We start from the raw sequence: 10,427 nt of genomic DNA, 5'->3' as shown, positions 1-10,427 counted from the left end.
TCTTGTATAAATTAATAAAGGTAAAGGACTCACAATTAATATAATTAATGTTATGGTTTATTGATTACTTTTAATTGGATGTTATGCTTTGTCTCCTCTAGAAACCATTCGAATTTCCTGTCGCAACATACCCAACGCCATTAATCACTTCTGCCCTTTGTCTGATAACAACGATTTGTTCAAATCATCATTTGTATTTGATTGTGAACTGGATTTTTTTTCTTGTTGCTCATTATGAATGTTTTATTGTAATATTTTTTTTTTTTTTTTACCCTTTCATAAAACAAATTTTATCTCACATTAATATAAAAATAAGGATGCAGTTTTAGGCCTTTCTAATTAATTTCATTTCGATAACCTGTAACGACTATAGTATGTTTTACTCTAGATAGTATTTCGATTTATTTTTAGTTTGAAATATCAGTTGTTTTTTTTTTTGTAATTCGTGGATTACGTTTTGAGTATGAATTGATTGTATTCAAGAAGAATTAATTAAGAACTTTTTTTATGTAAAAAAATATTATTGATTTTTTTTACTTTCACATTCCTATATGTGGAGTTAAAAAAAATTAAGTATCGCAAAATGGTCTGTTTATGTATGCCTATGAAAGCCTAGCTCAAGAAAGAAAAATCGTACAACGCTGAAATTTCATATTTAAGGCGTTCATATGCCTGGCATGTGACATCAGGGCCCTGTTTCATAATAAAGTACAAACTAATACTATTAGTCTTGTAGATTTATCTTAATTATCTTAATCTTAATTTATTAATAGTTTGACAGGGATTAAATGACGAATTTATAAAAAATCTTTATCTAAACTACTTTTAATTATCTTTATTTGAAAAAAATAAACTTGTTTTATTTTTAAGCAATGATAAACAATATATAAATACAAAATATTAAAGAATTTTATGAATAAATATTAATAAAACAAGGGAAAAAAATAAAAATATCCCATTTCTACAGGAAAAGAGGTAGTGCTCGCTCTTTCCCATTGCATTACGTCTTCGTTATCCTTTGTTAAAATATTGTATTCATGCGGCTGTTATATTCGTTGTGCCCCCCTGGAGAAATCCATGAATACGGATTATAATAACAAAAATAAATCCTTTTCTGGTCATTAGATTTTTTACAAATACTTGCCTGATAATAAGTTGCAATTGGTATGTTGTTGCAAATAAATACCTGAAATTTAAAGAAACCTTTTTCAATATAGGTTTCATAATATTTTTCTCAAATAGGCCATTTTATAGTTTTGTCATTTTTGTACACAAGTAGTCGATACGTTCTAATCTGTGGATGTTTTGTATCTTTTTACCATGTTATTCACCTTTATTCAAAAAGGTAATTAGTTATTTACCTTTTTCAATCAGTTCCATTTCAACATTCACCATTTTTTTTTTTATTGGAAAGTAATTGGTTTTTAAAACTTTTTCATTAGAAAATTTCCTAAATATCTTTAATTCAAGTTTGTTTTTTTTCTATAAATACAGATTCTACAGCTAAAAAATATTCACTTTATCTCTAAATTTAAATTTTTCAATACCAAAGTTGTGTTGCAGATCAACATTTTTAATGAAAATTTAACTTATCTACATGTTAAGTATTCTTGTTCATAGTTGATGGTTTTTTTAAAAGTAGACGTATTGAATTTTCATTAAAAAAATCTCTTCAAATGTTTTTTAAAAAATTACTTTGTCCCAAATTAAAAAAAATTTTTGTTTTAAAGTTTCAAAAATTAAAATTAAAAATTATACTGTTTAAATAAATACATTTTATCCTATTTTAGTCTGAAAAAATTTTTTATTTCTTTATAAGTCCGACGTTTCGGCCAATTCAGCCATTCTCAAGGAAAATTTTTATACAATTTTAGAACCACATCATTTTAAAAAACAACTTTATGGAGGCTATTCATTAATTTCAGTCATCAATTGCCCTATTTGGTCAATTCTTCTCATCAAATTAGAAAACAAAACTTTTTATCGCAGTTAACCTCCTCTACTATAATTTATCATAGCAATATTTGTGTAGGGATATTGTATTAAGATTGTTCTTGAGGATGGCCGAATTGTCCGAAACGTCGGACTTAATTTTTATTTTTTTATAAGTCGGACGTTTTGGGACTAATATTGGACAAAAATTTATTGATTTAAACAATAATTACCAGTATCAAGAAAGTGTAAAGATTACATATAAAATTTTTAAAAGTTAAGAAATTTCGGTTCCTAGTTCTTACATAATATCCTGAGACAGATGGGTTTATTATAAATATATTTAAATACTTATAAACTTATCTGTCTAGCAGCAGTCTAATAGCTGTTGTAAATCTTTTATCTTAAAATTTAAAAAATATAATGAAAAAACTTGTAAGGTTATGACATAAAAATTATGTTTCGGTTCCTCGTTACATATCACTCTGAGATGGATAAGTTCATCATTTTATATGCATGTTTTATTGAAACAGCTATGTCATATTTCATTTTGTCAGCAGTAACAATATTTTTTCAGTCCACGATTTATATAGTTCTTTTTTTCATCTGTAAGGAAACTATACTTCTGTATTCGAAGTTTCTAAACTTTTGTCTATTAGTGTTGGAAACTTAAAACGGTTGTAGTGTTATTTATCATAGGTTTATGGTCTTCATCAAAGGCGTAAAAGATCAAACATGATTACATTTCCTCGGTTCCTTGAAATCTATATACCACTGGATGAATGTTTTTTCTTAAAATATATTTAATTTCATATGTAACTTATATTGATGAGTTGTTTATTTATATAAATAGTAGACTAATGGTTATTTATGATATTTAATTATTTATGGAAATTAAAATAAAATAAAAGTATGTAATATATTTTTTTAATTTATTGAGACTGGTAATTATTTATTAAATCAAAATCAATCAGTTAAATCAAAATTATATCCTTGTATAGTCTCAACACTTTTTATTACATCAATAGTCCAACGTTTCGGCCATTTCGGCCATCCTCAAAGACAATCTTCAATATAAATTCTCAACTCACATCAAAATTAAAAAAAAATTTTGCAGGCTATTTTCAATTTCAATAGTTTGCTTATATGGTAGTGATAGTATGGATAAATTGAAAATTAAAAGTTTTAAATATTTATGAATTTTTAGAAAATAGGGTGTGTTTGACTTAAAATTAATGACCTGGGCAGAATAGCCTGCAAAACAATTTTTAAATTTTGATGAGAAGTTGAGGTGAGAAGTTTGAAGATTGTCCTTGAGGATGGTCGAAATGGCTGAAACATTGGACTATTGATGTAATATCATCAATTATACCATCAATTATTGGACTATACCAGGATACAGTTTTGATTTATTTAATAAATAAAGTATGTAATATATTCTACAGAAGGACTAATGTTCATTAAGTCTGTTTATGCTTACAAAAAAATAATAGTAATATAAACCAATTTAAAAGCAGTATTGAAACATCTTTTAATCTCCATTAGGAGCCTGACTTATAAGTGAATTAATGAATTTTATTTGAAGTCGTTGTTATTATTAACGTAATTATTATTAACGTAATATTTGCCCTCTATTATCATATTATAAGGGAAAATTATTATGAGGATATTCATGGTAAGCAGGCCGACATACTATATAGACCTGACGTGTTGAAAGGAACATCCAAACTGTCCCGGTTAATGAAAGCCGCCCGAGACCCAGATAATATATTTTATACGAGCCTATATTTCCCAAGCAACCCCCTTGCGCAGCCAATTTTTCAAACCTACTGTTCCGAGTATTAGTCATTACGGAAAATTTATTTTAGGAGGGTGCAGTTTTCCAGAACCCCCTCCAGTTTCCAGTCTATATTGCCTCTGAACTCCTCGATTATGGGCCTCATACTTCCTACCCGCCCTGCGGTTATCTTCCCTTAAGTCGGGATAAATTTATTTTCCTAAATATCTAGTCAAGTTTAATAAAAAAAAATCTGTTTAAATAAATTAATTACGTTATTATTTAATCAAGTCAACATTAATTTAGTCGTTAGGTTTATATAGTCCTATAAATTCATGTACCATGCAAAAAAAGCATTTAACAACTTTTCATTCTTAATTGATGAAAATACTTGAATTATTCACTAAAAATAGTAATTAGAACTAATAATACCAAAATATAATTACCGTATACACAAATCTTATATTATACTGTTTTATTACTTCTTTGATCTGTTTCACTATCTAAAACCTACGTTTCTGGCAGTTTACCCATCATCCAGTTCATTGCTTTGCAAAAATAAAAATGATGTACAATCTATAGTTTTAAAAAATTACACAGTGAACTTTAAATTGATAAGTTAAAATTAAGTACAAGTTATTTTAATATAATTTACTATCCACTCAGATAGTTTTGAATTTTTTTATCATATTACAAATGTCTGAGATTTGTCTAAAAATGTAACTAATTATTCTTTTTTTCCATGGTTAATTATTAATGATAATTACTGGTTTGGAATAAAATTTACGGAACCATACGTTTCTTAAGTATTTGTTTAGATGTATCCTTACAGGAATTTTCGAATGCGTAAGCGAAAGTAGTTTGATTAAATTTATACCAAAACCATTTTACACATTATTCCACAACATTCCACCAAATTTTACAAGAAATTTTTCAAAGATTGGATGTACTAATGACTGTAGATGTTTCATCACCTTATCAAATCCTTCATGTACATCATTTTTGATATTTAAACATCACAATATCTCCTTCCACAAAGAGAACTCCGGTATTTGAATTAGTCCATGAGTTAATAACAACTACCTTTGTTTATTTAAAGCATGATTATTATTTATTTTTATGATAATAATAATATTTATGGTTACAGAATGTGCTTCGAGAACTGGAGCAGAAGAAGCCCCAACTGGACGAATTGGTCCACACAGCGGAAAACCTCAAGGCAGACTTCAACAGACAGCAGGTCCACGGAAAGGGTACGTTTTTCTCTATATCCTCTTTCGTGCTTGTCTCACTTTTACAGCATATTTCTTCTCTATCTTTTGCTTTTATCCTGTCCGTTGAACTTTTCTCACTGTCCTGTGTTGCACGCAAACTTTTCTATCCCAATCTGGGATCATCAAGATGGCGATGTCTTATAAGTCCTAACTAATATTAACCTATAATATCTTTGTTTGTTTCGCCTTTTTATATTGTTCTGATTCAAAATATTGATGCTTAAGAAAAACCTTTTACTATTTGTATTTTTTTTTCTGGAACATACTTCCCTTTTATGATTTTTTTTTTTATTGCATTATATGAATAGGTTCAAATTTTAAAATTATCCAGAGAAGTCATCAAACGGTAATTTATTCCAGAAAAAATATTGCAAATAGGTTTCATTAATTTATGTAGTCTATTATATTGATTGATAGATTTATTTATTGATAGATATTACAATCTGCCACACAGTTGTGGGCAATAGGTAATAGTGATGGATGATCTCATACATACTAAAATTAAAAAAAAAAAATAAATAAATAAAAATATTAAAAAAAAAACTCTTAAAGTATATACAAACAAAAGTATAGACAAAATGAACATAATCAAACTATCTGTATGAAAAATAAATAAATAAAATATCATAATGATAAAATAATATATACAATATTTACACAATCGACCTGAGGATCTCTGAGCCCACTCTATCCCCTACGTGTGAGGGGTAGAGCAGAGCTCAAGAGATCCCAGCGCATCCCTCTCGCCGCATCACTGGTAATGAGCCAGTGGAGGCTGAGAAAGTGCGCTAAAGCGGCAAACACTCAACTTGAGTGGAGAATCTGACCATTGCCAGAACTCCAATTGTCCATTTTTATTTTAATAAGTCTCTTGGCCACTGCCGTTTCAACCTTCTAGGTGGGCTGTAGGGATGGGTAGAACTAGATAAGGTTTGAACCAAAGGATTAGGATGGTTGGAAAGGTTTATATGGAATTTTGAGAATTTGGTTGGTATGCGTCTATTATAATAAATGAAAAAAAATTAATATGGTTAGTATTGCCGTCCGTACTAATTTGGAAGATGGCCAGTATAATGGTTAAAAGAAAAAAAATAGTTATTATAAACTACGATACTATATGCTATACGTTTCAGCCCTTCTTGTAAGCGTTTTTCAAGGATTCATAGAAAAAAAAATGTCACAATAATGAGAAATGTTTCATAATAAAAGGTTATGAAAGGTAAAACGCTACAAATTATTACACAATGGTTATGAATTTCAATATAAATCTATAAATTGAAAATCAATTTATAAATCTAATAATTGAAAAACATTTTTTATGATATAATGATTTACTTTTCTTTATATTTCCATCAATATAAATGATCGATATATGAGCATAAGAAATTTCTAAGCCAAATGACATGGTAATATTCTTGGGGTCCAATTTTATTATCTGGTCTAAAAAAAAAAAAAAATCTGCCAATTGGTTTTTGAGAAAGTCATGTACGGCATGAAGTCCTATTTTTAAAATTCATTTTCAGATTCATAGTAAAATCAATTGCAAGATCTCAAACTTTTTGTAAGTTTTTTTTTTCACTATTACGAAAATTCATTACAGAAAATAAGAAACTAAAACTTTTTCTTTATAATATTTCAGTTCTAACCATTTCTATTTCAGCCTCTTCCTTCCTTTTTAAATTTTTTTTTTACTTTCCTTATAGTTAGTTGTACGATTCTCATTTTTCTTGTATGTATTCTTTATAGCCCCGAAAAAGGCCTACAATTAGATCGAAACGTCGACATTCATTGTATAGTTTTCTTTCAATTTTGGCCTTCTTCTTCGCCATCTTTTTCTTACAGTTTTAATTTGAATTAATTACTTCCTTATTTTTTCTCAGAAATCTTAATCTTTAACGATTTTTACTTTCGTTATTCTCAAGTATCTGCCGAGTAAACATCATTAGATCCCTTCCATTATCTATAATTGCTCGCACTTTACCATTAATTAAACAAGTTATTTTGTAAAGGTTCGTTCCTATAATTTTAATTAAAAGAGTTGGTCGGTAGTGAATATTTTTCCTTATTGAAGTGGAGAATCACAAAATAATATTTAAAAATATTTTCACAAATTATTTCTAAAAAAAAAAAAAATGTTTGAAATAAGTTATAAAAATAATAAATACATCATTTATTTGCAAGTTCTTTATTGGTTGTTAATAGTTCTGGAATTGGGTTTAGTAAATTAAAATAAACAATTTAGTTTTAGAACTAAGTCCTTTTAACCTATCCATCAATAAATAGATTGTTAGGTTTAGCTCATGAATAAAATATAGAAGTAGATTGTAGGAAGATAGTCCGGGTGGTGGTCAATAAAAGTATCGAAATAGTAAGAAGAAAACTATTTATTGTTAACTAACGTTTCGCCCCACTTTGCATTGCTTCGTCATGGCTGTCAGACTGAAACTGAACGCAAATTACATAACATAAAAAATCAGTGAAGACTAAAATGACTTTATTCTAACATATTTACAAGAACTACATGTTACTGTTACTCAGTCTCTATCTTCTAACTTCTCTTACTTAGCTATTTAGTCTAGGAAATATATATGAACACTTTAGAAGAGGGGGTAGGAGAAATAGTGAAATAGGAGAAGGGGTTTGGACCAATCAGATAATTTAGGAAATATCTGGAAGGGGAAAAAAGGCGTGGTGAGAAGTTGGGTAGCCGGAATTCTAAGAAAAAGACTATGACCTAAGACTTGTGTGTACTGACTTACATATGTTAACCATAAAATAGTTTGATTGATGCAAGTCCATTGTGAGATGACAGCATGTACCTGCCTATGTGTCAGCCCTTGCTATTGATATAGGATACTTGATACTACTTAAAAGGGCTGTTAGAAGGGTTTCTGGGCCTTCTTTGAACCTAGTTGTTTTTATTGAGTTTCTTTTGTAATGAAATGTGAACACATGGAACCATATGTCTAAAGTGACTGAACCTACAGTTGGGCAAGGGGCAATTGTTTAAATTTATAATACTAGTTCCTTAACTCGCACGATTCGAACTATTTTGAAACCTTCATTGACCGCCACCTGGACTATCTTCATACAACCTACTTCATACGGTCAAATATCTTCTTCCAATATAAAATAGATGTACTTCACTGTGAGGCTAAACGAGAACCGAAAATATAGATTTTTAGTCCCGAAATAGCAAAGCTCGTAGTACATTAGGCTTGTTACAAAATAAAACTAAACTAATTTTTTTTAGGTACTGGTCTATAGTCTTTTTTCTATAATCTGAAAATCGAAAAAGAATCGATATTATTAATTAAAAACAAAATCCCTATTAAAATGATTATACATGAAATGCCTCACAAATTTTATATTATCTATTAATGTCCGTAGCATCTTTTATAATATTTCAGCTTGATAAAGTTAGTTTATATTTTGTATTTACTTAAGGTTTTTTAATACCATGAATTTATTCATGTTGTTTGTCGAATAACATTTATCACTGAAGATGACGTTAAATTTCAAACTATTTAGTTAATTAGTTTTACACTCACTGATTAAAAAAAATTAATTAAGGATGATTACTTACTTAACTTACGAAACACTAGATATATACACTTATTTATGTTTTAAGGAAGTTTAAACAAAAAAAAAAATTTATTTTTAAAAATTATTTGGTGGATCTGTCTAAGTCTAAAAATAAGATATTCCTTGCCCAGATCCGTAAAATAAAATTTGTCCTCATCTTCTTATTATCCTACGACAATTCTAAGGAAGGGGGGTGCCAATTTATTAAGACACTTTGCTTAGGAAGGAAGTGCTTTCGCCTGTCGAAATTGTCTTTTGATTAGTAATCTTCTGGTGGAGTCTAATATTTCCTTTTGGAATTTGTGAGAGAGAAATGACTTTTCTAAATCGTTTAGAGAAACAGATGGTCATTAGTATTACGAATTTATGTTTTACGATTCATAATGGAACTTTAAGGGCCGTTTGTAGCCTAGCGAGTTAAAGCACCACTTTTAACTGGCTCGTGATTTTCATTTCCGTGGCGGTAACACGAAATAAAATCGACTCCCCTCTACGGTTAAAATAGGGTGTTCCTTATAGATGACATATTGTACGTCTATTCGTTTACAGAAGGATTCTTATATTTTTCTTTTAGATTATGTTTAAAATTGTTTCTTTATTTTTGATTTATTATTTTAGGGGTTTCAAATTTAAAACAATGTTTCGTCTTTCTAAACAACATTTCTTCTGCAAAGCTTGTAGGAGTAAGTTTTAGTGGTTATTAAAGTTATGTAGAACACTCAGTTATAAAACAATTGTTAGTTATGTTTTTATTTTTTAATCCTGATTTGTATTCTAAACATTTTAATGTTTAATAATGAGTCAAGAATATTCATTCTTAATTTTTTTTTGTTTTATCAGTGTAGGGCATGGCTATGCCAATAATTAGATCGTCTGAATATAGTTGTTTTATTATTGACTGATTTCTCGAATATATCTTCAAAAACTTCCAAAATATATCTCATGAACACTCAATAAAACGATTACCATTATATAATATTAATTGAGTTTTTATTCTTAAATTAAAAAAGTGTATTCTAAAATGGACATTATTGGCAAAATCATGTAACATTACTCCTTACTTATGTATATTCAATTTAATTTTTATATAATAAATAAATCCTGTTCCCTAAAGGCGATTATTGATCAAGTTCTGCGAATTCAATATAATTTATGCACTAGTTAAATAATTAATTTATCGGAATTACTTTATATTATTAAATTAATTAATGAGCTGTAACCCATTAGGGCGGGGATTACTAATTGCATTGATTAGCTCGATCCATTATCATCACTACGCAATGCTATTCAATCATCTTTTGGAACTTTTACAATTATTTTTCATAGCCTTGGATTACAACATTAGGATATGTTTGCTTAGATCTTTTTCTGCGTGCTAACCAATCCGATTACTGTTTTAAAGAAGCAAATTTTTCATGATTTTTGGTATTTGGTGTCACGCCGTTTTCCAATTTCTTTTTAAATATTGTTCCATTGATCTATCTTAAAGTCCCCTCTTCCTGTTTGAAAAAAATTATTCAAAAATGATATAGGACCTTATGTCAGAGATAAAACTTATCTTGCAGTTGATCATTCCTTTTGTCTGATTTTCATTTGTAGATTTTCCGGAGTTTTGCGAATTTTAGCTTTTCATAACGGTTACTGCTCCGTTCCTACCCTTCTTTGCGTGATATAATAGTTCATAGTCATTCTCTATAAAAAGATTATTTATCAACCCAGTGATTTCAAACTTATAGAAAGCCACTAAGTCTATCGGATGCTGAACCTAGTTACGTGTGGTTAAGAGGTGTGCGTCCAAAAAGGGGTTTCTTAAAAGTGCATTTTTATTGTTGTGCATTTGTCTTTTAAAACCTTTCTGT

At 28.6% G+C, this 10,427-nt stretch overlaps 1 protein-coding gene across 2 annotated transcripts in view; it reads left to right on the top strand.

The window, feature by feature from the left end:
• Window positions 1-4,836: 4,836 nt before the first annotated feature.
• Dys (Dystrophin) overlaps window positions 4,837-10,427 on the top strand; it is a 349,452-nt gene continuing 343,861 nt past the window's right edge. Inside the window, exon 1 of one of the 2 annotated variants that reach the window (XM_067052674.1) lies at window positions 4,837-4,962. The gene's annotated coding sequence lies outside the window, so the exon portion shown is untranslated. The remainder of the gene's footprint in view (window positions 4,963-10,427) is intronic. The other variant, XM_067052673.1, reaches the window with a different exon arrangement.

This window comes from Halyomorpha halys, unplaced genomic scaffold (assembly GCF_000696795.3).
Source record: "Halyomorpha halys isolate HHAL.00 unplaced genomic scaffold, Hhal_1.1 Scaffold582.1, whole genome shotgun sequence".
In the NCBI taxonomy this organism is placed as follows: Eukaryota; Metazoa; Arthropoda; class Insecta; order Hemiptera; family Pentatomidae; genus Halyomorpha; species Halyomorpha halys.
This window is presented reverse-complemented; position numbering and strand designations above follow the sequence as displayed.